The 25,531-nt window shown below is 39.4% G+C and overlaps 1 protein-coding gene across 3 annotated transcripts in view; it reads left to right on the top strand.

Moving 5' to 3' along the window:
- RBFOX1 (RNA binding fox-1 homolog 1) overlaps positions 1-25,531 on the top strand; it is a 1,331,074-nt gene that overhangs the window by 19,711 nt on the left and 1,285,832 nt on the right. The window lies entirely within an intron of this gene.

The following is a 25,531-nucleotide window of genomic DNA, read 5'->3' as shown; positions in this document are numbered from 1 at the left end:
GCCTCAATTATACAAAGAACTTAAATCAAATAAATAAAAAGGGGTGGTCCAGGGACAGTCAAGCTAGGGAGGAAAGAGCTAGATTACTTTGTCCATCCTGGAAAGGAGATGAGCTCAGTTTGACTTGCTGCAGTTTCTAAAGCTCACAGTGTACGAAGAAATCAGGCTAGGAAGACTGTAAAACTGTGCAAGCCTAGAGTTCAGCTTTAAAAATAGGACAAGAATTTGATGCGGGAAACCTACTTAAGTTCCCTAACACCCCCCAACAAAATTTTAAAAGTAATAGCACTGACCTCAGATGGAGAGTTTAAGCTAGGCTTTGACTGTTTCCCTCTGGTGCTTGTTGTCTTGGGAAACACCTAAGTACTGGATTTAACTATTATTAATATTTGATATTCTGGACACATATCAAGCTGGAAATTAAGATGTCCATTATTCTAAGTCAGGTACAAGTGTGACACAAGACCAGGATAGGACAAGACCACTGCTCTGCTCTGGGCAGCCTATGGCAATGACAAGCATAGTTGTCTGAATCTCCAAAACTGAAATACCATCTCTGGAAAATGTGTTGTAACAGACAGGGGTGAGCTAAACATAAACCTTGTGTCAAAGGCTCTTTCACCTGGATGGTAGTCTGTATAGTCCTCTAAAAAAGTGATTTAAAATGGATTACTTTTCAGAGGGTGGTGTAAAAGTGGCTTCCAAGCATCCAGGAAAAGGGCTTTTTAATGACTTTGATTTTCCCTTTGATCTCTTCTTGCTGTCCTGGTTTGCTTGTGATCCTGTGCAAGCCTCAATTTGGACTGGTTTGGGACACCCCTAAGGGCACAATTGAATTTGTGACAGACTGTATTTCTGTGTGACTCCTGTATTTATTTGAATGGGCTAAAATTGTACCGCATCGCACCAAAAGTAGTGCAAGCACAATTTTTAAAAAAATACACTGCACTGCACCAAGTTTAAAATCTGTGTTTGCGTTGTCATTAGAATTATATTGACACCTACAGCAGATCACACACCCAGTGCATTTTAAATGTGGTGCAGAAAACATGCATGGAATGCAGGTTAGTCGGTGTAAATGAGTCCATTGAGGGGGCTGGCTTTCAGCTTATATTTGCTTTGCGTCCATTTCTCCTGTCGGTGGCGGTATAATCCTGGGTCTCTTACTAGCAATCTGTGTCCTGTAATGAAAACATTTTAGCCAACCCCCCTACCATGCTACTGCCTCACACCTTGTGAGCTGCCAAATGTGACAATGTTTATAGTCAGAAGTAAATGAGATTGAAGTAACCCAAGGTAATGCATTTTCTTGCTACAGCAGATTAATAACGCTCAGTCATTCTTCCAGATTGCCCCTTTCAGGCAGACTTTGAAAGACTTGTATTAAGACACAGTCACTTGGTTGCTTCAGTATAATAAAAGGTACATTTTTAATTAATCCGTTTCTGTGTTTTGTGACATGCCAATAATATTTTCAAGCAAACTTACAAATAGGTCAACTTTGAAAAATAGGCTTACTCCTTTTATTTATGTTTTTAATTTGAAACAGAAAATCCACATCAATTGCTGTTGTATAATGATTATACTGTGTCAATAAAATGAACAAATAAATGTTAATCATTCTTGTTAGGTAAGACAGTACAAAGAACAAAGATGATCTGCAAAATGCAGCTTTCCTTAGTCTAAAAAGTCTAAAAATAAATCGCCTTTTAATAGATATACAACCAACTAATTGCTTAGTCTTACAGCATTTACCACATTATACTTTCTCTTTGCACTGTCTCACTGAATATGCTAACGTACTAAGGGGTGCCAATGATAATGTTGGGCCAACATAACTGCCGAACAAGGGTAAAGGTATAAGAATCAGATTTGTAAAAAATAAAATAATGAAACCACTCTCATCCCATGTACACTAAATAAGATATCAGCAAAGATAGCGTACAACACTGGGCAATTAAATCTTTATCTCTGCATGTCTGCGCAAAGCAAAGAACATTGACACCACACCTAAATGTATTAGCAGAATGTGTTTACTTGAGGTATACTGCAGTAAAGAGTGTGAAAAAAACAGAAAACTGCTGCAAAGAGGAAGTCAGAGAGAATGATAGAGTGTATTTCATTGCAGCCAATTCTATCCCCCAAATCCCTGTTGTGCGAAAGGCTTTCTTGCTAACGCAGCAAATTCAGCCATTGCATTGCATAGTATTAATGATTTATATACACCGCAACAGTGCTTTTGTACACTAGCAGGGCTTGGTTATATTAATAATCTAATTTCAGGAACCAGGCTACTGAACAAAGATTTTTTTAGTCATTTTAGCTGCATCTACAAACTGAAAATGTTAAGTCTTTTGAACCATGTTAAGTGTAATAAAGTGTAAAATATTTTGTTTTGTAAAATGCAGCTGTTTTTCTGCTTTGAATTGGAATAATTTTTAGAGACATTCTTCAATAATATATATGGATATATATGTATGTATATATATATGTGTGTGTAAATATATACATATATATATGTGTGTGTATATATATATATATATATGTGTGTGTGTGTGTGTATATATATATATATATATATATATATATATATATATATATATATATATATATCTGTATCTAGATAGATAGATAGATATATATATAAATAAACCATACTCTTGTATACTCCATTTTATGATTGTTTGGTATATTTAAAATCATAATGCAAAAAAGAATTATGTGGTACTATGTATAGGAACCAATCATAAAACAAGCCTAAGGAGTGTATAATGGCCACATAATAAAAAGCTTTACATTATTGTGTGCTGTTGGTTTTCACATAGGGGGAGATTTACGAAAGCTGGCCCACGCAGAACCTGGTGCAGCTGTGCATAGTAACCAATCAGCTTCCAGAATTATGTGGTAATATGTATAGGAATCAATCATAAAACAGGCCTAAGGAGTGTATAATGGCCACATAATAAAAAGCATTACATTATTGTGTGCTGTTGGTTTTCACATAGGGGGAGATTTACGAAAGCTGGCCCACACAGAACCTGGTGCAGCTGTGCATAGTAACCAATCAGCTTCCAGAATTATGTGGTAATATGTATAGGAACCAATCATAAAACAGGCCTAAGGAGTGTATAATGGCCACATAATAAAAAGCATTACATTATTGTGTGCTGTTGCTTTTCACATAGGGGGAGATTTAAGAAAGCTGGCCCACGCAGAACCTGGTGCAGCTGTACATAGTAACCAATCAGCTTCCAGGTTTTATTGCCTAAGCTTCATTAAACAAGTTTAAGTTAGAAGCTGATTGGTTACTATACACAGCAGCACCAGATTCTGTGTGTGACACTTTTAGTAAATCTCCCGTTGTCTACAATAAAGAAAAACTAAAGGCTGCAATATGACAGTCTAAATAAGTATAACATCCAGCTACTATGGGATGTATCAAGAAAATTTTCCTTTACCCTCCCTGACTGAGCCATTTATTATTATTATTATTATTTATTATTATTATTCAGGATTTACAGCACTTTACAACATGGGGCACAAAGTACAGTTACAATACAGTTCAATACAGGAGAAATCAGAGGGCCCTGCTCGTTAGAGCTTACAATCTAGAAGGGAGGGCCAAGTGGAACACAAGGTAATAGCTGTGGGGGATGATCAGATGAAGAAAATGAAAATACAGTTGTTAGGTGTGGGTAGAATAGGCTTCTCTGAAGAGGAGGGTTTTCAGGAATTGTCTAAAAGATAATAGAGTAGGAGATAATCAGATTGGGGTAAGGAGTTTTATAGGATTGGAGAGGCTCTGGAAAAGTCCTGGAGGTGAGCATGGGAGAAGGTGATGAGGAAGCTAGAGAGCAGGAGGTCTTGAGAAGAATTAAGAGAACGATTAGGTTGGAATTCTGGGACTAGGTTAGTGATGTAGCTGGGGGAAGAGTTTTGGATGGCTTTGTAAGTAGTTGTTAATATATTATATTTAATTTGTTGGGTGAGTGGAACCAGTGGAGGGATTGACAAAGAGGAGTAGCAGACAAAGAGCGGTTGGTAAGGTGGATGAGTCTGGCAGCACTATTCATGATGGATTGAAGGCTGGATAGACTATGTAGAGGAAAGTCAATGAGGAGGGATTTGTAGTAGTCGAGGCGAGAGATCACCAGGGAGTGAATAAAGAGCTTTGTTATGCCATTAGTTAGAAAAGGGCACATTTTGGAGTAGTTGCAAAGGTTGAGGCGGCAAGATTTGGACTGTGATTGGATGTGGGGCTTAAAGGAGAGTTCAGTGTCCAGGACTACACCTAGGACCTTGGCATGTGGGGATGGTCTTATGGTTGTGCCATCAATTTTGACACAGAGATCAGGGGAAGAGGCACGTGGGGGAGGAAAATTTATGTTTGGTTTTGGATAGATTAAGTTTGAGTAGGGGTGTAACATCCAGACTAATATATCTTATAGTAAATTAGTGATACGTGAGGAAATCAAAGGAGTGAGCAGAGGGGTAGAGAAATTGATTTGGGTGTCGTCAGCGTAGAGATGGTATTGGAAGCCATTGGAGGCTGACTCAGGGAGGATGTGTAGATTGAAAAAAGGAGAGGTTCAAGAACAAAACCTTGGTGGACCCCCAACAAAGAAAGGAAGAGGATAAGAGGAAGTAGAATTGTAAGTAACGCTAAAGGTAAGGTTGGATAAGTAGGAAGAGAATCGGTGAAGAGTACAGTCATGGAGACCAAAGGTATGGAGTTTTTTAAGGAGGGGGTGATCAACCGTTAAAGGCAACAGAGAGGTCCAGGAGTATGAGTATAGAATAGTGTCCATTGGTTTTGACTGTTAGAAGATTGTTTGTTAGTTGTAGGAGAGCAGTTTCTGTGGAGTGTTGAGGACAAAATCCAGACTGAAGGGGACCAAGAAGGCTCTTATCAGCAAGGTGGTCACTCAGTCAGTTGTAGACCAGATGTTGAATTTGTTTGGATAAAAATGGGATCAAGGAGATGGGGTGTAGGTTGTTGAGATTGGATGGATCCAGTGAGGGCTTTATAACCTGCCTGGCTGTATTCCCGAGTGTGGCTTGGGGAGGAATTTCAGTGCCATTAGTGGTAACCCAGAGCCACACTCGGGATTGCATCGCTGGATCCTGGAAGAGTTTTACATATCTTGTTCCCGGGATCCCACGATGTATTCCTGCAGTGTACGGCAGTCAGATCTTCCGCCCGATGCACTGTGCCCTGGCTTTCATTCCCTGTGAGCGTTGTGACACAAGGGGTGGAACCAGCGGCAAATTCAAAAAGTATAAAATACAAACACACTGATACAATGTAATCCTATTGGATTACATTACTTAATAAAATAAATTGACCTTAGATTGCCCCCCCCCAGTGCTTTCTCCAGTGCCCTTGCCTGCAGTTTTAGTGTTATTTGTGTCTGTAAACTGCAGAACGACCATGCCATCAAAAAAGCATGCCTCCACCTCAAAAGCGGTATATGACCTGCTGGAAAACAGCGATGCAAAATTGCTTGCAGAATTAAGTGATAGTGGTTAATAGGGAAGTTCGTCATCAAACACAGAAATCGATTTCAGCGATGATCCTGCGACTGTGCCCAGCGATGTGCAGACTTGGTGCTCGATCGACTGTGGTACAGAGCATGTAGTGCCCCCCAAGATTCCCGTTCACAATAGCACCTGGTAACAAAATGGATGTTGAGGATGACAACCCTTTAGCATACCTCCAACTCTTTTTGACTGATGAGGTTATTGCAAAAATTGTTACAGAGACAAATCTTTACCAGGAGCAACAAGCTGCTACCCATCAGAGGTTTTCAAGGAGCAGAAAGTGGGAACCAGTGACCAAAGAGGACATCTGGAAGTTTCTAGGCCTAAACATTATTCAGGGAGTAGTGGGGAAACCCCTGCAGAAGTGGTATTGGACAACCAACAAGTTAATAGCCACTCCTTTTTTTTGACACGGTCATGTCGGAATACAAATTTTCTCTCATAATGAAATATTTGCACTTTGCAAATAATGAAGAATTTGATGAGAGCTCTCAGTTCTCATACAGCTCCAAAACTCAAACAATTTGGGTGGTTTATCAAATTATTCAGAAGAATTTGCCTCGGATCTATGTACCAGACAGAGACATAAGTATTGACGAAAGTCTAATGGCCTACAAAGGAAGACTCAGCTGGATACAGTATATTGCATCAAAGAGAGCACAATTTGGCATAAAATCATTCATGCTATGTGAATCCAGCACTGGTTACATATGGAATTTGGTCCTATACACTGGGAAAGGAACCAAATTCAGCAAATGATTCATTAATTATGGAATGGCAACCGCTTTGGTTCTTACTTTGATTGAGCCATTGCTGAATCAGGGCTACTGTGTAACCACAGACAATTTTTACATGTCTCCAGAACTCTGAGTTCCTTCTACACAACAAGACAAATGCATATAGGACCGTTAGAGCTAACTGGCGTGACATACCGCCAAACTTTGGCAATTAAAAGCTCAAGGCAAGAGAAATAGTTGCCTGGCAAAAAGGGAAAATGATGGCACTGAAATGGCGTGACAAAAAACATGTGTTCCTAATGATTTTTATTTTGTTCAGAGCTGGGTATATAATTCTGGTCGCTTTAAGAACCCCTGAAGAAGCCGACTACGGCGAAATATATTGGGTCAAACAACATCCCAAACCGACCAGTAGTTCAATATTGGGGAACTCCAGCAACCCAAATATCCGAATTCTGACAAATTGTTTTTAAATGATGTATTATGTACTGTATAAAATTTAAATTCTGATATTTTAATAAATTGTTATAACATTTTATTATCTTATCACTTACTCTACTTAGCACCGTCAACATCCCATTCCTCCTATTGTTCTCATTTATTATACCCAGGGATGAGGTGCGATCTGTATATTTGTGATTGATTGGATCACACTTTTTTCTTTAACTATGTGTTCTTAATGAGTACTATTCACAACACCTCTAATGTAATGGTATACACAAAAGGTGGAAAAGATGTAATGAAAGCACAAGTTGTGACGGATTACAACAACACCATGGGAGGTGTGGATAGAGCTGACCAAGCCATTACCTTTTATCCAGCGATGAGGAAACAACAAAAAAAATATTACAAAAAAATCTTTAGGCATCTTCTTGAACAGTGCCTGTGGAATGCCTTCATTCTGCTAAAAAAAAAGAGGGACAAGCCTATGGTTCATGCAAACTTTGTTTTGAAGTTTGCCAAACTCATATTTCTCAAGCACCAAACACCAAAGACTGTAACTAGATCTGGACGTCGTGCTGCTTGCGTTGTGAAACTGGAATACCTGACTGGTCGAGTGGAGGACGAGGTAGAGAGTTGAAGGTAGAGAAGAGTTGATGGGGATGGGATGACAAGGTGTTAATGAGAGAGATAATATAGGTCTGCTTGTCAGACTTCCCTTCCCAGACACTGCAGCTCACAGGAAGAGGGGTTCATCAACAGAAGAAATACTGTCAATCCAGAAAGAAGTTGGCAGGACTAGGTGTGGTCAGTTGCCGATTGACAAGCTACACACTTGTGATTCAGCAGTAACAATGCTGATAGTCAAGCGCTCTGCAACTTTTTCAGCTCAGACTAAATGAAATTAAGAAGTAGTGTAATATTGTTGCCACACTATAGCGGGGGGGGCATAAGGTAAACTTCACCGGCAGGCTAAAAATGTATTTGAGATACTTTGCAAAGGGACTAAGAAGAAAAAAAACATAAATGCAGATCCATTTATAAATAAGTACTGCAGCACATATCCCATAGTTCATTGGATATATTTATATATGAGGCCTACATTGTTATTATGATAAGCAACTCAAAATATGTAATGTGTAGGACTCTGCATTTTTAGCTGTGAGTACACTGTATGCATGTAATGTTCTTGTCACATTTACATGCATCCAACAGTACAGCGTACATGAGCCCCAGACAATATCAACACTGTATAGTAGACATGTGCATTATCGCCCGAATGCATTTTCATCCAAATTTCTGCAATTTTCTTGTTCGTTTTAACAAAACAATAACAAATGCGCAGAACCTGAAATCCGAAAGATTTAAATTCAATTTTTATTTTATTTTCGTATCCATTATATTTTCGAACCGTTGCAACAACAGTTCGATATAGATAGAAGATTCGACATGACGGTGACAGTAGCAATCTGTGTCTATCGAACCTGCGGTGGAATGTGCCTAACCTAACTCTATTAGTCCAAGATTGTTCGACATAGAGAGAAAAGATTCAACATTATAGAAACAATAGTAAAAGAGCTGTTAGTGGTCGCTGCTGGAATGGGTGGGAGAAGTAAAATGATGATGATGATGATGATGAATGTTATTTTGCTGTTTGTAACCAAAAAGAAGGAGCAGTAAAATAGCTAGAACTTAAGTACACATCTATAGTCAATTTACTTTCACGTATGATTGCTAGCAGAGAGAGACACACTGAATCATTTCACATAGTCAATCTTAGCTGGTCCGTTTGTTTGTTAACAGTGAACTTGAATTAATAATGCTCCACCCATAGGCTATAGAAGAATTCTAATGTTATTTGACTAGTAATAATAATTAATAATTTTAACTATTACTAGTCAAACAACATTAGAATTCTACTATAGCTTGTGGGGACCGGAACGCTTTGTCGTACAGTTTAGCTTCTTGGTTGAATCTTCTTAGAACATCCAACAGACACCATAAGCCTTCAATTTACAGATTCGACCTTAATATTCGGATTTTCATATGAATGCATTTTTTAATGAAACAAAATAAATAAAAGTACAATTTTAACTAAATTAATTAATTTTTCTGACAAAACCGAAATTCCAAACAAAATATTTCAGTGTGCACATGTCTACTGTATAGTCAGTGGTGCCTGAGCCATTGCTTACACACTATTGATAGCCTCCTGATGTCTAGTGTCATAGGTTGCAAGGTCACTGGTTGCTCCTGTCATCTAGAGTTCTTGGTTGCTTGGAGCCTCTGCAGCCCTGTCACCTAGAGCCCTAGTTTGCCAGGGTACAGGTAGCATCTGCTACCTACTGTCCTAGGTTTCTAGGGCCATCCCTGCCACATAGAAACATAGGTTGCTAGGACCCAGGTGGCTTCCGACACTTTATGTCCTTAATTGCTAGGATGCAGGTAGCTCCTGATGCCTAAAGACCTAGGTTGCTAGGATGCAGTCTTCCAGTACCTGGCAGTAGACTGAAATTAATGTGATCTATGGTCACAGTATAAACTTTTATTTTATAACATAACCATTGTAATGGCCATACATACAATATTATTTGGATGATCTAGTACAAGCTTCCTTGAAAAATCTCCTTTCATATATGAATCTGCTGATCATCTCTTTTAACAACTCCTGGATTTCTTGCATTATTTGCAACTTCTCCTGTGCCAGATCCTTTGGTTTACTTTCAATCTCTCCTGAAACTCCTCCTCTCAGCACCTCTGTAGTTCAGAAGACAGGCTCTGTGAAACATGTGACACAGCAGTGACTACTCACAGGGCATATTGAATATATGTCACATAATTCAAGGACATACACACGTGGGGATCTTCACAAAGCAAGTTTACACAATTTAAGAGCATCTGAGATTAATATGAATAGGCTAGAAATAATTGAAATTCAGTGTGGATATGAATATATGATTTTTACATTTTACATTTTACATTGGTTGATATGACTTGTGCCAACTGTTCCCTCAGAAAAAGGTAGCTGTATGGGAGTGAAGTCCTGTGCCCACCACTGTGAGTGGTGGTCAGGAAGGGAGCTTGTCTATTCTCAAGGAAATGGTGGAGAGTGACTAGATGTCCTGAGTGCTGCACATCAAGTGAGTATGCTCCGATGGGCAATGAAATGGATTGGGGGCTTTGCCTGGTGACTGGCTAAGACTGTCATTCACTATCATACAGCAGGTCTTTATGTGCGGCTCCTGAGACACCTAGTCACTCTCTACCATGGAGTGGATGCCCCCTTTTCCCTTGGGGATGACAACGATTTGCCCAGAAAGTCTGGATCCTTTCTCTTTCTAGGGCAATGGCTATGACCATTTGTGACAGGATCTATGCCAGAGCAGCATGGAGGTCTGCTATTCCCTGTAGAGATGCAGACAAATTTGACAGTATGAATCAAGGTGAAGGCAGAGACCAAAATTACAGTTTGTCAATCTGCAAATAATTGTACAATTTAGGAATCACAAATGCCTGGATCTCAAATTGTGTGATTTTTAGCAAACCAAACAGCTCTACCTGCAAATATTCAAGTAAAAAATACATTTGAATTCTAGTAATTTCCCTTATTTCATAATTGTTAATAAGGGCCTGTCATATTTCTCTTTCCTGAAGCCAAATAAGGCTTACTTTTTTCTTGTTCTTTAATAGAACACAAATCATATCACATCATAACAACTGGACAGGTGTCCTTTAAATGTGGATTTTGTTTATATTGCGCTTTTGTAATTGTTTGTCCTCTATTATGTGGTTGCATGAGTGTCTCATCATATTTAATTATGTCTATGAAGAGCAAGACAGAAGTCAACATCTGCTGTATTGTTTCCCAGGTTTACATATAACTTTGATGGCTTATTAGGCAATCTATTGTTAAACAGAGGATAGCAGAGGAACAAACAACACATTTCATATTACTCTACAAACGTGAACTATCCAATAAAACACATCACTTTGTTGAAGCCAAAGTGCTGTACGCAAACAAAGCTGCCCTGCATTACATAAACAAAAGTACGTAAAAGACACTACCTCTTTATCTAAGAGAACAAACATCAAAAGACTTGATGGTAATGAAGAAATATTAGACTGTCAAAAGGCAATTCTGATTATTATAAGAACTGGTTATAATCGTAATTCATGTTTAAAAAAATTGATGACAGAGATGATTGACTGTTACATATGCAAATGGTTTGTCTAGCCTAATATGCATCTTTTTACATATTTTATTCAGTAAAAAAATATACTGACAACAAAATGAAACTGTAAATGCTGTAAATAAAACAATACAGGTTGTAACACAGCTTACACAATTAAAATATTTTCTTAGTATTTAAGCAGTTTTCACCTGCCACATGGGATTCTGTGGGTCTGAGATGTTGAAGTGTGTAGTCAGGGAAAGTGTAGTTTGGGAATGACCTGTGCTTATATGAAACATTTAATTATAGGTGAGAGAAGATCCATTTTCTTTTCAAATCCTCCCACACTTGATTTGATGTTCACGTTGATGCATTTGCTTCAATTTATGCACTTCACCTCACTTTCCACTTTAGTAAAATAAGACAAGTGTTTTGTGAGTCAGGCCTCGTACACACGACCGTTTTCCTCGACAGAATCCATCAAGAAACTTGGTGGCAGAGCTTTTTTTGCCGAGGAAAACGGTTGTGTGTATGTTTTTCATCGATAAAACTGTTGTGGAACTCGACGAGAAAAAAAGAGAACAAGTTCTCTTTTTCCTTGTTGGGAGTCTCAATTTCCTCATCGTGTTTCTCGTCGGGCTGGTTTACGATGAGAATTACGATCATGTGTATGCTAAGAAACCCGCGCATGCTCAGAATAAAGTATGAGACAGGAGCGCACCTTCGGGAAAAGTAGCGTTTATAATGGAGATAGCACATTTGTCACGCTGTAACAGACTGAAAAGTGCAAATCGTCTCCTACCAAACTTTTACTCAACACGCAGTAACATGAGATTAGCAAAAGCAGTCCCAAGGGTTGTGGCAGTGGAATCGAACTTCCCCTGCCGTCGTATGTGTTGTACGTCACCGCGTTTGAGAACGACGAGATTTGGTCTTGACAGTGTGTACGCAAAGAAAGCTTGTCAAGTTTCTCGACAAGCCTAACAAAGAACTCGTCGAGGAAAACAATGTTATATTTACGACGAGTTCCTCGGTCGTGTGTACTAGGCCTTACAGTGATATAGCGGGGCAGATCTGAAATTCTAGGTTACTAGGACAGTAAGGGCCAAGAGCATTTGTGGCTGGTTGCCAGTTCTGCACAAATCAACCTTGTATGTAAAGTATATGATCACCAAAATGACACAAATAAAACCTTTCAAAATATGTTGCTGACGTCTGCCAACAAATAAGGATGGAGGAATTGCTAACTCCACAAAATGGCACATACAGTATGAAACCTATTGAGATAGATCACATTTTGGTTGTTTTCCTCACCCATACTCACCCCCCCCCCCCTATTCCTGTCCACTATTCTCCCCCTCTCACTCTTTCTATTCTCCCCTGTTACTTGATTACTAGGACCTTTCCCTTTCCTCCTACCTTAGACTGTTTTTATAACCAATTAAACAGATCTTACATACTCTCATCCCACATATAATGAATCCATCAATTTCAAGATAGCATTGGACTGCTAGGACATCTGATGTTTAGCTAGCTTATTTTTGTTAAAATTAGTCATCTATGATTATACTTATTTTCATGGGACCCATATTTTTGATCACAGTCACTCCTGTGATTATTTTAACAGTCTCTGCCTCTTATGCATTAAGATAAAAACCTTCTGTGTGCAGCAGTCTTCCCAGCATACCCTAATACTTACCTGAGCCCCATCTCTCTCCAGCGATGTCCACGAGTGTCTTAGCCATCCGAGACTCTCCTCCTGATTGGCTGAGACACAGCAGCTGTGCCATTGTCTCCTGTGGCTGTCAATCAATGTCAGTTAGCCAATCAGGAGAGAGAGGGGCGGGCCGGTTCTGGGCTCAGTGTCTTAACTGCTTCAGCTTCAGGACCATTTTGCTGGTCAAAGACCAGGCCACTTTTTGCGATTCTGCACTGCGTCGCTTTAACTGACAATTTTGCGGTCGTGTGACGTGGCTCCCAAACAAAATTGACGTCCTTTTTTTCCCACAAATAGAATTTTCTTTTGGTGGTATTTGATCACCTCTGCGTTTTTATTTTTTGCGCTATAAACAAAAAGTGACAATTTTGAAAAAAATTCAATATTTTTTACTTTTTGCTATAATAAATATCCCCCAAAAATATATATATATATATATAAAAAAACATTTTAGGCTGATACGTATTCTTCTACATATTTTTGGTAAAATAATTGCAATAAGCATTTGATTGGTTTGCGCATCTACAAAATAGGGGGTCGTTTTATGGCATTTTTATTAATATTTTTTTTACTATTAATGGTGGCAATCAGCGATTTTTATTGTGACTGTGACTTTATGGCAGGCACATCGGACACTTTTGACACATTTTTGGGACCATTGTCATTTTTTACAGTAATCAGTGCTATAAAAATGCACTGTAAAAATTACACTGGCAGTGAAGGGGTTAACCACTAGGTGGCGCTGCAGGGGTTAAGTTAGTACTAGGGAGTGATTCTTACAGTTAGGGGGCGTGGCTACATTTGACACCTCACTAAGGACCGTTCCTGATCACGGGGAACAGCCATCAGTGACGGTGTCACTAGGCAAAATAGGGGAATATATGATTGATATAGGATACAACTGCCCTGGGTAACCTCTATCACCACTGCGCCAAGGAAAACATGTAAAATAAGCTACAGCTGCTGCTTAGTGAATGAATATTTAAACAGAAAAAAATGAACCTAAATAGGTGTAAGAAAATTGCAGCGCTAATTAATATAATACTAAATAAATAATAAATAACATATAAACTCAATAGCACCACGTGACAAGTGATATAAAGTCCATAAAAAATTGATGAACAAATTCAATGAGAAAATTCCTTATTCCGTGAATCTTCCACCACACCACCGTGCTGTGAAATACTCCCCTCTGAAAAACGCACTCACCAGATGGATTTGCCTTTCACTCTCGTGTTAGGCTAAATCTCTTGTGTATGATCCCACAAATGGATAAACGAATCTCAGCTGGACCACCGTGATACTCCCTCAATAATGTACATGAAAACAAAATAAGTGCTCCAATAGTGTAAAATTGTACCACCAGTTTAATTCAAAATCACAGCAACACTAAAAAAATTAAGTCAGCCTTAACCAAATCACAGCAAACATCAGTGTTTAGTAGGCTCTGCAGTGCTAGGCGGTCACGGCAGGCCTGAGGTGTGTGCTTGGTTGGTAAAGGCTCACCACTCTCCAGATTCCCAGCTCCCAGTAGCGGCAAGTTGTCTAAACAGGAGTTGTTTACAAAGGCATATCCCTGTTCTGCCTTTGCCGACTGCAATCGCGAGATGTCGCAGGAACATCAAGTTCCCTGGACTCGCGAGCATGCTCACAAGGCACTCGTGGGCGGCAAATTTAAAGTGACTTACAGGTACGCCCATTTGCCTGCCCATGCCATTGTGTCAACGTACATCTGCGTGCGGCGGTCGGCAAGTGGTTAATGGATACACAAAGATGTGACGAGGCTTGGATTCCCAATAGCAAGCTGCTGGCTGTGGGGGCACTTTATAGTAGGGAGGGGCCAGGAGCAGCAAGGAGAGACCAGAGAAGAGTAGGATCCAAGCTGCTCTGTGCAAAACCAATTACACAGAGAAAGTAAGTATAACATGTTTATTATAAAAAATAAAAAAAACAAGACTTTACATTCACTATAAGGCCATATTATTAAGTAAAAAACTGCATTAATCTGGGTCTTTTATACTTGCTTAGAACTATCTTTCTATCTGTCTATCTATCTATATGCTTTTCTATGTAGCTATGCATAATATAGAAGAAGGAGTGTAGTATTATCAAGTGAAAACACTTGCTAAGCGCCCACTCAACTTTCAGTTTGGGGCTTACTGCAATTTGACACCAATTTAGAAATTGTCCCTTTAAATGTCACCACACAATCTATACTTTTTTTAAAGATTTTCAATTACTTCTGACAGGTGGTAATTTAAACTAGAACAATATCTAGCACCTTTCCAAAAGATATGCAATTAACCTTTCAAATACAGAACAATGTAACGATTTATGATTGGGATATATTACTGTTAGGTCAACTTACAGTAGGTGCATATTTTTTAATAAAATGATCACGTCTTGAGCCTAATAATATTTTGGGTCTATACAATTTACATAACTAAAAGCAGGTGACACTGTTAATAAGAAAACCCTAGCAATAAAACGATGAGTAATTTAATTAGCAGATGTTGGAGTAGGTGACAATGTGACAAATCAACCTCTGCCTTTTTTCCCTTTTAGAGATGTTCTCAGCTCATCCTCCAGCATTAGTCAGATAATATTATGCGTTTTCCTATATTTTGCTCTATCTGCAGTCCTAAATCAATCTTGTGACTGACAGAAACATCCACTGCTCATAGCACTTCTTTTCACCACACATGGTGTCAAAAAGCAAACTACTTAAATAGGAACATGCATGTCAAAAATGTATTTTAGACATGGTGTAAGAGGAACAAAAGGCCTGTCTTAATTAGTGGTCAATCCAAAAAAGCCCATTTAATTTGAGAATATAAAGTGAAATTTAGTGCATTATTTTTCTATTAGCCTACATTATCACACACATACATTTTAAAATACTTTTCTTTAAAATCCCACATAACTAAGAGTGCAAGACAGGTGTCAGTGGAGGGCAATTCTATTATTTGATGGTCAAATAGGAAATCTGTTGTCACCTCTGTTTTTTTTTCCCCAAGCGCTCAGGTTTGTTTGCCATGGATATGATTGACAGACTGCTGTGATAGGATTAGCTAAGTGATTATTGTAAACTTTAGTACTAATGACAAAGTTAGCAGCAGGAGGAAGATTAAAATAAATCCAGGGAGTAAAACAGTATATTTAAAAATGATACAAATGCCATTGTACACCAAAGTGAAGAGCTATAGCAATTAGATGAGTTTTTATATAATCTGGTGCAGAAGGAAATAATTTTTTTTAAAGAACCTGGCTAACTACTGTATAAAAATAAATATAAACTGTTCAGGCAATATTGTAATGTATAAAAAGGAGGTAGAATTGTGTGATGCTAGTATGCTCTTGGCCCTGCATACATAGATTTTAGGGCTACATCTAGAATACGGAGTGCAGTTTTAGCCCCTGTACTATAAATTGAAGGACAATTGGAGTTGGAAAACCTCACCTACATTGAACATACTGTATGATTCGTTTTCAAAAAGATGTAAGGAATATAATTGCTACTGTATGTTTAAATACTGTATATCCATGATTAGAAATAAATACAGAATAACCATTTAGTTTTGTCTTTTTTTTCTCATACTTGTAATTAATGTAGAAACGTATGGCAATATTTTGATCCAGGGAGCAGATCCAACTGTCCATGTGTGGTTTGGAAATTATTTTTATCTTCCATTGAACCAAAATGTAAAGAATTTTCTTTACATAATTGCCTAAAGGGGGTTGATTTTTGCCTTCCTGTGGACAAAACCCTGCTGGAACTGTCAATAACTGTGGGCATAAGTTGTTGTTTTTTTTCATTGTAATTAACTATGTAACTACACATCATTAATAGGTAATAACTGCAAAGCTTAGTGGTTTGCTAGGTAGTATCCATCTAATGTCTTGGCTTTTGGACTGCTTTTCTGTCCAGCTGAGTCAATATGTGAGGAGCACAGATGCATTCTGGTCATCAGATGGTCCATAAAATCTAATTATTTTCTGTGCATTACAATGGCAGTCTGTCACATATTTGTTAATCTTATATAATTTATCATGTTTAGCTTACTTGTTATAGTTATATAATTTAGGATGATTAGATTTCTGTGATTTAATGTTTCATGGTTGTGGTAAAATGATTAATATTATATTAACCTGTCCCCAGGTCTCCACTGAAAATAGAATTCTTAATGAAATAAAATATTTTTTAAGCTTAAAGAATTCAAAATCCATTCATTTATTTCTGTAAGCTTGTATAACTCATCTGTTTTCCATATTTTCTTTCATCACAGAATGTCTCACTAGTGCGTTATCCTATAATCATTTGGTTTGTGCCAAGAGCTCCCACCATTTTTAGTTCCTTATGGTGTCTGTTGTGCTCATTCTGGTACCTTGCATGACCTCCTATCCACTGCTGTGCCCTTCAGCATTTTCCTACAGCAAACCAGAAGAAATTGAGGCTGATTTACTGAAGGAAATGAGAAAATACATTGTATGAATACTCCCATCAATTACCCATTAATATGCAAATTAAATACATAAACACATAAACAGGGATTTGCTCTGATTCAAAAACTAAAGTAAATATTTACACAATCTATTGTGTGAAGAATCTCAACTCCCCTTGTAATTCAGATTTACTGGGGTTGGTTTACTAAAGGCCACTTTGCAAGTGCAGTAACTCCAGAGTTTAGTAAATGAGGTAAAGCTTCACTCATAGAATACTCAAAGAAAATAATAATAAAAATTTTTTTTTGCTTGCACAGGATTGGATGACGGAAGTGTGCAGAACTTCCTCTCAACTTCCAAGCTCTAGAGCAACTGCACTTGCAATTAAGTGTGGCAGTGTGACATGTTTTCTTATATCAGCTTGTTTAAGCTTTAATAGTATGAGTCGTGAAGGGTTACAATGTAGGAAACATTAAGCATTATTTTCTGCCCTATTGACAGGGTCCTAAAGAGCAAAACATGTTAAGCACAATTTCTAGTATATATATATATATATATATATATATATATAATATATATATATATATATATAAAGTGTCCTGTGCCTTTAAAAAAATGATGTTAAAAGACATATAAAAACGTACATACAAAAATGTGTCATATACAGAAAGTGTTCTGTGCTTTTAAATCAATTAGTAACCATATAAAGAAAGTCTATAAACAGAAAAAAAGTCCATTGTGCATATAAAGTGCTCAGTGATCCAAAATGCAAAATACTTTCTTCTGTGAGCTGTGTACAGTAAAACACTCCATGCTCCCCTCTTATGTTTCTACACTCACCATAACTCAAATCAATGCTTTGTATGTAGAACCAGTGGTCTCTTAATTGGCTGTATAAGGAGATAAAAGCCAGGCATGTATAAGGAGATACAAGTCAGGCAAAGCTCCATAGAGTAATTGCATTTATTTTGTTTAAATACATTAAAAACAATTAAGATAAACTCATATCGCAACGTCCTCGGCATGTTATGCTCATCTTCGTTCCAAACACCAGAAGTATTTAAGTGAAAGTGCTGTCAGCAAGTCCTGCCCAACACGTTTTATTACAATGATGACATCATATGAATTTTATGTTTATTTAGTACATGTAGCACTTTATGCATTGATTCACGGGTATGTTTCACAAATAGTAGCACTGCATATATATATATATATATACATACTGTACATACCATACAGTATATATATATATATATATATATATATATATATATATATATATAAAATAGAAATTTTAACACCTTTGCACTGACCCTTTCAATAATTCTAGAGTTTCTAGTATATCATGAGAGTGAAGAACAGCAGTCAGGGCTGGACTGGGACAAAAATGTGGCCCTGGACTTCATCCAGAACAGCCCACTTTAATTTTGAAAACACGCCCAAAAACAAGTGAAGTGGGAGGGCTAACATCATGGTGTTACAGCCTCATTGGCAGGAATTTTTTCAGAAACTGGCATTGCTGCACAACCATTGGTTGCCTTTCAGCAATGCAGTGGCAGGTTGCACACTAAGAAGCGAGGTGTTGGGCAGTGCAGATGACAGGTCTCTCCCATACCGTCTGGCAAGACAAACCCGCCCAACCCGGCAGGCAGGCCAACCACAATGGCCATCCAAGCCCCCCCCTTCACTGGCCATTAGCCATTCTACTTTATTTATCTTATAGGTAGGGCTGGCCCAAAACATTGTGCTGCCAGGGTCCAAGAATAAAATGCTGCCCCCCCCCAAAAAAAGGTGGATGAATTGAGGTTCTGGGAGTGCCGGGGTGGCTGTGTCTGCACCTGTTCGCCTCTTCGGTAGTCAGAAAGGGGATGGAGCTCATCTGCTCCTGAGTTCTCACATATAACTGCCCTTCTCGCTGGCCACCTTCCCCGAATCCCCACTGCTGTTTGCTGCCATGCTCACTCTGCCACCGGACTCTGCATAGGAACTGGCCCACTGAGCCATCGGCCCACCGGGAAAGTCCTGCAAGTCCCGAGTCACTACATGCCTGCCCACAGTGATACATGTTTTTGTTTTGTGTCTGCTATAGTTATTTCAATGTGGCTTAATTTTGAGGGTAATTCATTTAAACCCTTTTTAAAGTTGCTGCACTATGAAGTCTTTTTTTGATTTTCTTTGGAATTATTGGGAGCTATTTCAGCATCACGCTATGATTATGGTTGCTGATGAAAGTTTATTATTGCAACATTTCCTTGATGCTAAAAAGGCCACTACAGTAAAAAAAATGTTGTACAGTGAAACCTTGGCTTGGGAGTAATGCGTTTTTTTTTGTTTAAACCTGACTCAGTTTGCGAGTGTTGTCTGGCAAAATGAGCAGGATTCAAGCCACAACGGTGTTCAGTACTGCATTTAGCCAGAAATGCGGGGGCGCCGGAGCCAAGTGGAGCCGTTAGGAAATACTTGGAAAAACTCGACAATTCTCAGTTCCTGAGCCTTTGAGGATTTCTGAGTTCAGCTGAGCTGTCCCAGAATATTTCCGAGGCTCTCCGGCGCCCCTCACCTCTGGACACATGCGGTATTGCATGCCATAGAAGTCAGTGCAGAACAAATTATTTTCGTTACCATTGACTTCTTTTGATGGAAATAAAAAAAAAAAACAACAAACAACAGTACAAACTAAGGGATGAAGTAAAAAGGATAGACATATACTATATTGAATGAGTGAGTTTGGGGTGGAGAAACTTGAATGGTCTGCACAGAGTCCTGACCTCAACCCAATAGACTGCGAGTCAGACCTTCTCATCCAACATCAGCACTTCTGAAAGAATGGTCAAACATTCCCATTGACACACTCCCAAAACATTGTGGACAGCCTTCTCAAAAGAGTTGAAGCTGTTATAGCTGCAAAGAGTGGGCCAACCCAATATTGAACCCTATGGACTAAGACTGAGATGCGATTAAAGTTCATGTGTGTTTTCCATAGACTTGTTGGAAAACGGAAAGGGCTCCTTTCATTGTGTGTAAAAGCTGGCTTCCCAATACTTTTGACAATATAGTGTAATTTTTCAAATCAGCAAATATTCATATGTTTTCTGAACTTGCCAGATTTTAGTTAAATGTCAGGTTGTTCACTGTTATGTTTTATTTTTCCTATTAGTAAATATTGGAAACTGTTAACTATAGGTAGAGTAGCCTACTTAAAAAAAACAGCCATATTGCTGCTCTGAATTATTTGCACAGTGGTTTTTCATTTTCATGGCCTGCAGTCCAGCACTATATTTTCTTGACTGGTTTATAGCGAGTGCAGCCTACAACACAGTGAATTACATTTTATGATAAAGGCCAGTGGTTGTTAATAAGAATCAATGGATTGCAGGATGGAGATAAAAGTGATAGATTTGATTATACTCACTCTTGCATGTATAAGCATATGTGTACTTCTTAAAGAAATCCCCACAACTATAAACTGAAATATGAAACTGATTAGATCGTATACAGTATATGCAAATACAAAATACAAATATTTGAAACATTCATCAGTAAGATCTTGTACCAGTATGTGAACTTTGCATGTGTTCACGGCTGGACATTTGTGGGAAAATAAAAAATGAACAGCAGTAACAAAAGCTTTTGTATACAAAACAATCAAATCTAATTGCTAAGGCATAGCTAATAAAGTTATGAAACTGGTCTAGGTTTACCAAATACTAAGTCAGAGAGAGTCTAGGCTAACTTATTATAGTTATGCCGTGTACACACGATCGGTTTATCCGATGAAAACAGTCCGATGGACTTTTTCATCAGACAAACCGATCGTGTATGGGCCCCATCTGTCTTTTTTCCATCGGTGTAAAAAAAAGAACATGTTTTACATTTTTCCGATGACAAAAAAAACTATAGTAAATTCCGATCGTCTGTGTGGAGCTCCATCGGAGAACAATCCATGCATGCTCAGAATCAAGTCGACGCATGCTCTGAAGCATTGAACTTCATTTTTTTCGGCTCCTCATAGTATTTTACGTCACCGCGTTTTGGCACGGTCAGAATTTAGTCTGATAGTGTGTTTCCAAGACTTCATCGGATTTCCAACGAAAAAATCCATCGGATTTTATTCCATCAGAAATCCGATCATGTGTACACGGCATAAGTGTTTTTATACATCTTGAAATTTGTGTGGAATAAATTAATAAGTGTAATTGACTACTATGTCATATTTATACAGGCTGAATAGGTTCTTATTAGAGCCATTTTGATTAATGGAGAATACATCCAATATCCAGTTAGGGTTAAGGGTGATTGGTTGACAAACTAGGCGAGAAAGTTGTGATTGCCCATGCCAGGTAAAGAAATAGTGAGAGCCTAAAGCTGTGTGAAAATAGTTACCTACTTTAAAAGTGTCCTTTTTGAAGCCATTGTTTAGTGATGTTTAATGGAAAAAAATATATTTTGCTGATCAGGTGAAAGCAAAGAGTTCTTTTGAATGATACATGATATCCTTTCAACACGATAATTTGTCTTTTAACCCACTTGAACTTGAAGGAGATGCATAATTTACTTCTGGCAAAGAGAATAGGATAGTGCATGGAAAATCTTGTGACAATAATGAACTAAATACACAAAAAGATTTACATGACAAGAGAGAGAAAAATATGATAGCATACCGTGATTTGTTATTACTGCCCAGGCATCAAGGAACCGTGGGATAGAAGGATACAATCCTGAAAATGGAAGGACAACAGCACGAAAACCAACAAGCTGCTTAAGAATCAGTTTAGCAAGAATTGTAAACTGGAATATACACCACCTTCTTAAAGATTGGGTATTCCTTGAACACACACAAATTCCACAACCCCTAAAAACCCTTCCTTGTATTCATCCAAAGCATCATCCACCGATAGCTAAATCCCACCCTCTAATTGGACCCACTTTAGATATCTTCAGTGAAGTCTCCAAAACTAGCAATTCAAAACCTTGACTGAGCCCTATGACTCCACTGAAAGATAACCCAGACTTTCCCCCAGGCCTAGAACAGAACTTTCTTCTGAGAGACTGTCTCGGACATTCTAACAAAGCAATTCTTTAGAGGGAACACTCTCAAAACAAGAATGGAGATTAATAGAGAAATCTCCCCGAAAGCCATATCACTATAGAACTATATACAGGTCAAACACATTTTAACTAACCATGGATCAGCCTACACATCATCGAGACCGCTAACTACACTAGAAAATCTTTGCACCCACAAACTCCACAAAGACACATCGGGCCGGATTCAGGTACAGCGGCGTATCTTTAGACCGGTGTAGCGCATCTCATATGCTCTACGCCCACGTAACATAGAGAGGCAAGAACAGTATTCACAAAGCACTTGCTCCCTAAGTTACGTCAGCGTAGCGTAAGCCCACCTAATTCAAAGTAGTGGGCGTGTAGTATTATAATGAAGCATGACCCCATGTAAATGCATGGCTGAACAAACGCACATGCGCACGCATGCTCAGAATCACGTCGCAAATACTCCCTTAGATACGCCGGCTCAATGCTTTCGACGTGAACGTAACTTACGCCCAGCCCCATTCACATACGACTTACGCAAACAACGTAAAATCCGACGGCAGTTCCGACGTCCATACCCTAAACGACTTAGACCAGCTTTTTGGTGGTTTAACTTTACACCGGAAAAACGCCTTTCGTAAAAGACGTAGATTACAGCGACGGGCGCAAGTACGTGCATGAATCGGCATATCTCACTCATTTACATATTGCGTAAATCAACGGAAGCGCCCCTAGCGGCCAGCATAAATATGCACCCCAGATACAACAGCGTAGGAGACTTACGTCGGTCGTATCTTGCCACAATTCAGGCGTATCTGATTCAGAGAATCAGCGCATAGATACCACGGCGCACATTTGGATTTACAACGGCGTATCAGTAGATACGTCGGCGTAAGTCTTTGTGAATCCGGCCCATCATCTCTGTCCTATATATATTTCTCTACGGGGAATTAAATGAGTTTAACAGTAGGTCCTGCCAAACATGGGAATGCAAGCTCGATATCCAAATGACACCTGTTGAATGGGAAACCATTTTTTTATCTTGCAAAATGTTTTATTTTCCGAAATAGACAGAGCAGAGAAACTCTCATAAATGGCAAGAAAAGAAACATTGAGTACACAAAAGGGATACGTGGGGTGTAAAAAAAGTGGTACTGGATCAGAAACTTGTCTATCAGTCCATGTAAAGAGGGAAGTTGACTATCAAACTATAAAGTGCACAAACTTTCTTGTGCTTATACCCTTCTGGGCTGAGAAAGCTGCCCAGGGATATGGGTTTCCGGGATCATACTGTGCGTCCCCGTCCCCCGTGCTCCCCAGCCCGGGGCCCCCACCAGATGCTGTAGTGTACTAGGGCCATGCCCCAGTGTGATCCCCATAATAAATGGAGAGATTCCCAGAGTAGGAGAACGAGAAAGAAAAGCAAGGAAGAAGAAGGAGAAGGAATGGAGAGTAGAGAGGGGGTGGAGATATTAAGTTAGATTCATTCACCTGAATGTTGGTTTGAAGATTCCTGGGAAACCATTTTTATGTACGCTCACAAAGGGTCTCTCAATGTAGCAACGCAAGAGTGTGGGTTCAAAATCATTACACGTTGGTACAGAATGCCCACCCTACTAAATTTACCACTTAAGACCCAGTCCAATATGCAGGTAAAGGACCTGGCCCCTTTTTGTGATTCGGCACTGTGTCGCTTTAACTGACAATTGCGCGGTCGTGCAAAGTGGCTCCCAAATAAAATTGTCTTGCATTTTTTCCCACAAATAGAGCTTTCTTTTGGTGGTATTTGATCACCTCTGCAGTTTTGATTTTTTGCGCTATAAACAAAAATAGAGCGACAATTAAAAAAAAATATTCAATATTTTTTACTTTTTGCTATAATAAATATCCCCCAAAAATATATAAAAAACTTTTTTCCCTCAGTTTAGGCCGATACGTATTCTACATATTTTTGGTAAAAAATCGCAATATGCGTTTATTGATTGGTTTGTGCAAAATTTATAGCGTTTACAAAATAGGGGATAGTTTAAATGGTGGCGATCAGTGATTTTTTTCATGACTGCGACATTATGGCCGACACATCGGACACTTTTGACAGATTTTTGGGACCATTGTCATTTTCAGAGCGAAAAGTGCTATAAAAATGCACTGTTACTGTAAAAATGACACTGGCAGTAAAGGGGTTAACCAGGAGGGGGCACTGTAGGGGTTAAGTGTGTACTAAGGGAGTGTTCTCTCTGGGGGGGTGTGGCTGTGCATGTGACGTCACTGATGGTCATTCCCTAACACAGGGAACAGACGATCACTGACAGCCACACTAGGAAGAACAGGGAAGGTTTGTTTACACTCACCTCTCCCCGTTCTTTCTCTCTGTGACCCGATCGTGGGACACCGGCGGTGATCAGGTCCCGCGGGCGCGGTCACGGAGGACAAGACCGGGTCACGACCCACGGCTGGGCATCTTAAAGAGGACGTACCTGTACGTCCATGTGCCCAGCCGTGCCATTCTGCCAACGTAAATAGTCGTGCCAGCGGTCCTTAACCAGTTAATTCTATCCCCAAGTTTCGGGGTAAATGCTGGAGATGAGAAAAGGAAGAGGGTTCCATGGTCCACAGACCGTGGTCGTGCCCCATGATTCAAACATTCTGGGAAATGGTCCATGACACAATCAGCACAGTCACTTCAGAAAACCTTAACTATAACCCGGCCCAATACCTATTGCACCATACTAAAATGTCTAAGAAAGGGGCCACGGAGGCTGCGGTGTTACGGCGGGCCACGGAGGCTGCAGTGTTACGGTCTGCAGAGGCCTTGTCGAACCTCCTCTTGCGGGGTCCGAGGGCTCCATACGACCTGACCCCCTCTATGTGTACCACCCTCAGGGCCTGGCAGGAGGGCCTGTCCTGTGAGAAGTATCCTTCGAATGCGGTATCCCCGAACGCCCCCCTTTGGAACAATCACAACCTACATCACCTTTTCAAACTTCCGGACCTTGTGGTGTGGACAAAGTATCACATTAAAGTTCTCTCAGAGGTCACCTCAGACCTCTCGATCTTCCCCTTTGATCATTTAATATCTCACCACAGTTTCCTGCCCTCCCACAAATTCAGATATCTTCAGCTGTCATGCTTTCAGGGTCCAGTTTCCACCGGGCGGGGGGCAGCTGGTGCAGTCTGACTTGGAGCAGATTTTGCACTTTGACTGCACCAGCAAACCCACCTCCTCTACGCACATCTCCTCCGGGCCTCATCTCCTTAGTTGTCCAGGCTCTGTCAGAAATGGGGCCGGGATGTTCCAGAGCTGGACTCTGAGGACTGGGAGGATGTGTGGGACTTCCCTTTTAAAATGCTGGTTTCCTTGAGGGATCGCCTTATTCAGTACAAGATTGTTCATAGAGCATATCTCACTCCCGCTCGGGTGCACAGGA

The sequence above is a fragment of the Rana temporaria genome, chromosome 6 (assembly GCF_905171775.1).
Source record: "Rana temporaria chromosome 6, aRanTem1.1, whole genome shotgun sequence".
Taxonomy (NCBI): Eukaryota; Metazoa; Chordata; class Amphibia; order Anura; family Ranidae; genus Rana; species Rana temporaria.
The sequence above is the reverse complement of the archived record's forward strand: the minus strand, read 5'-3'. Positions and strand labels throughout refer to the sequence as shown.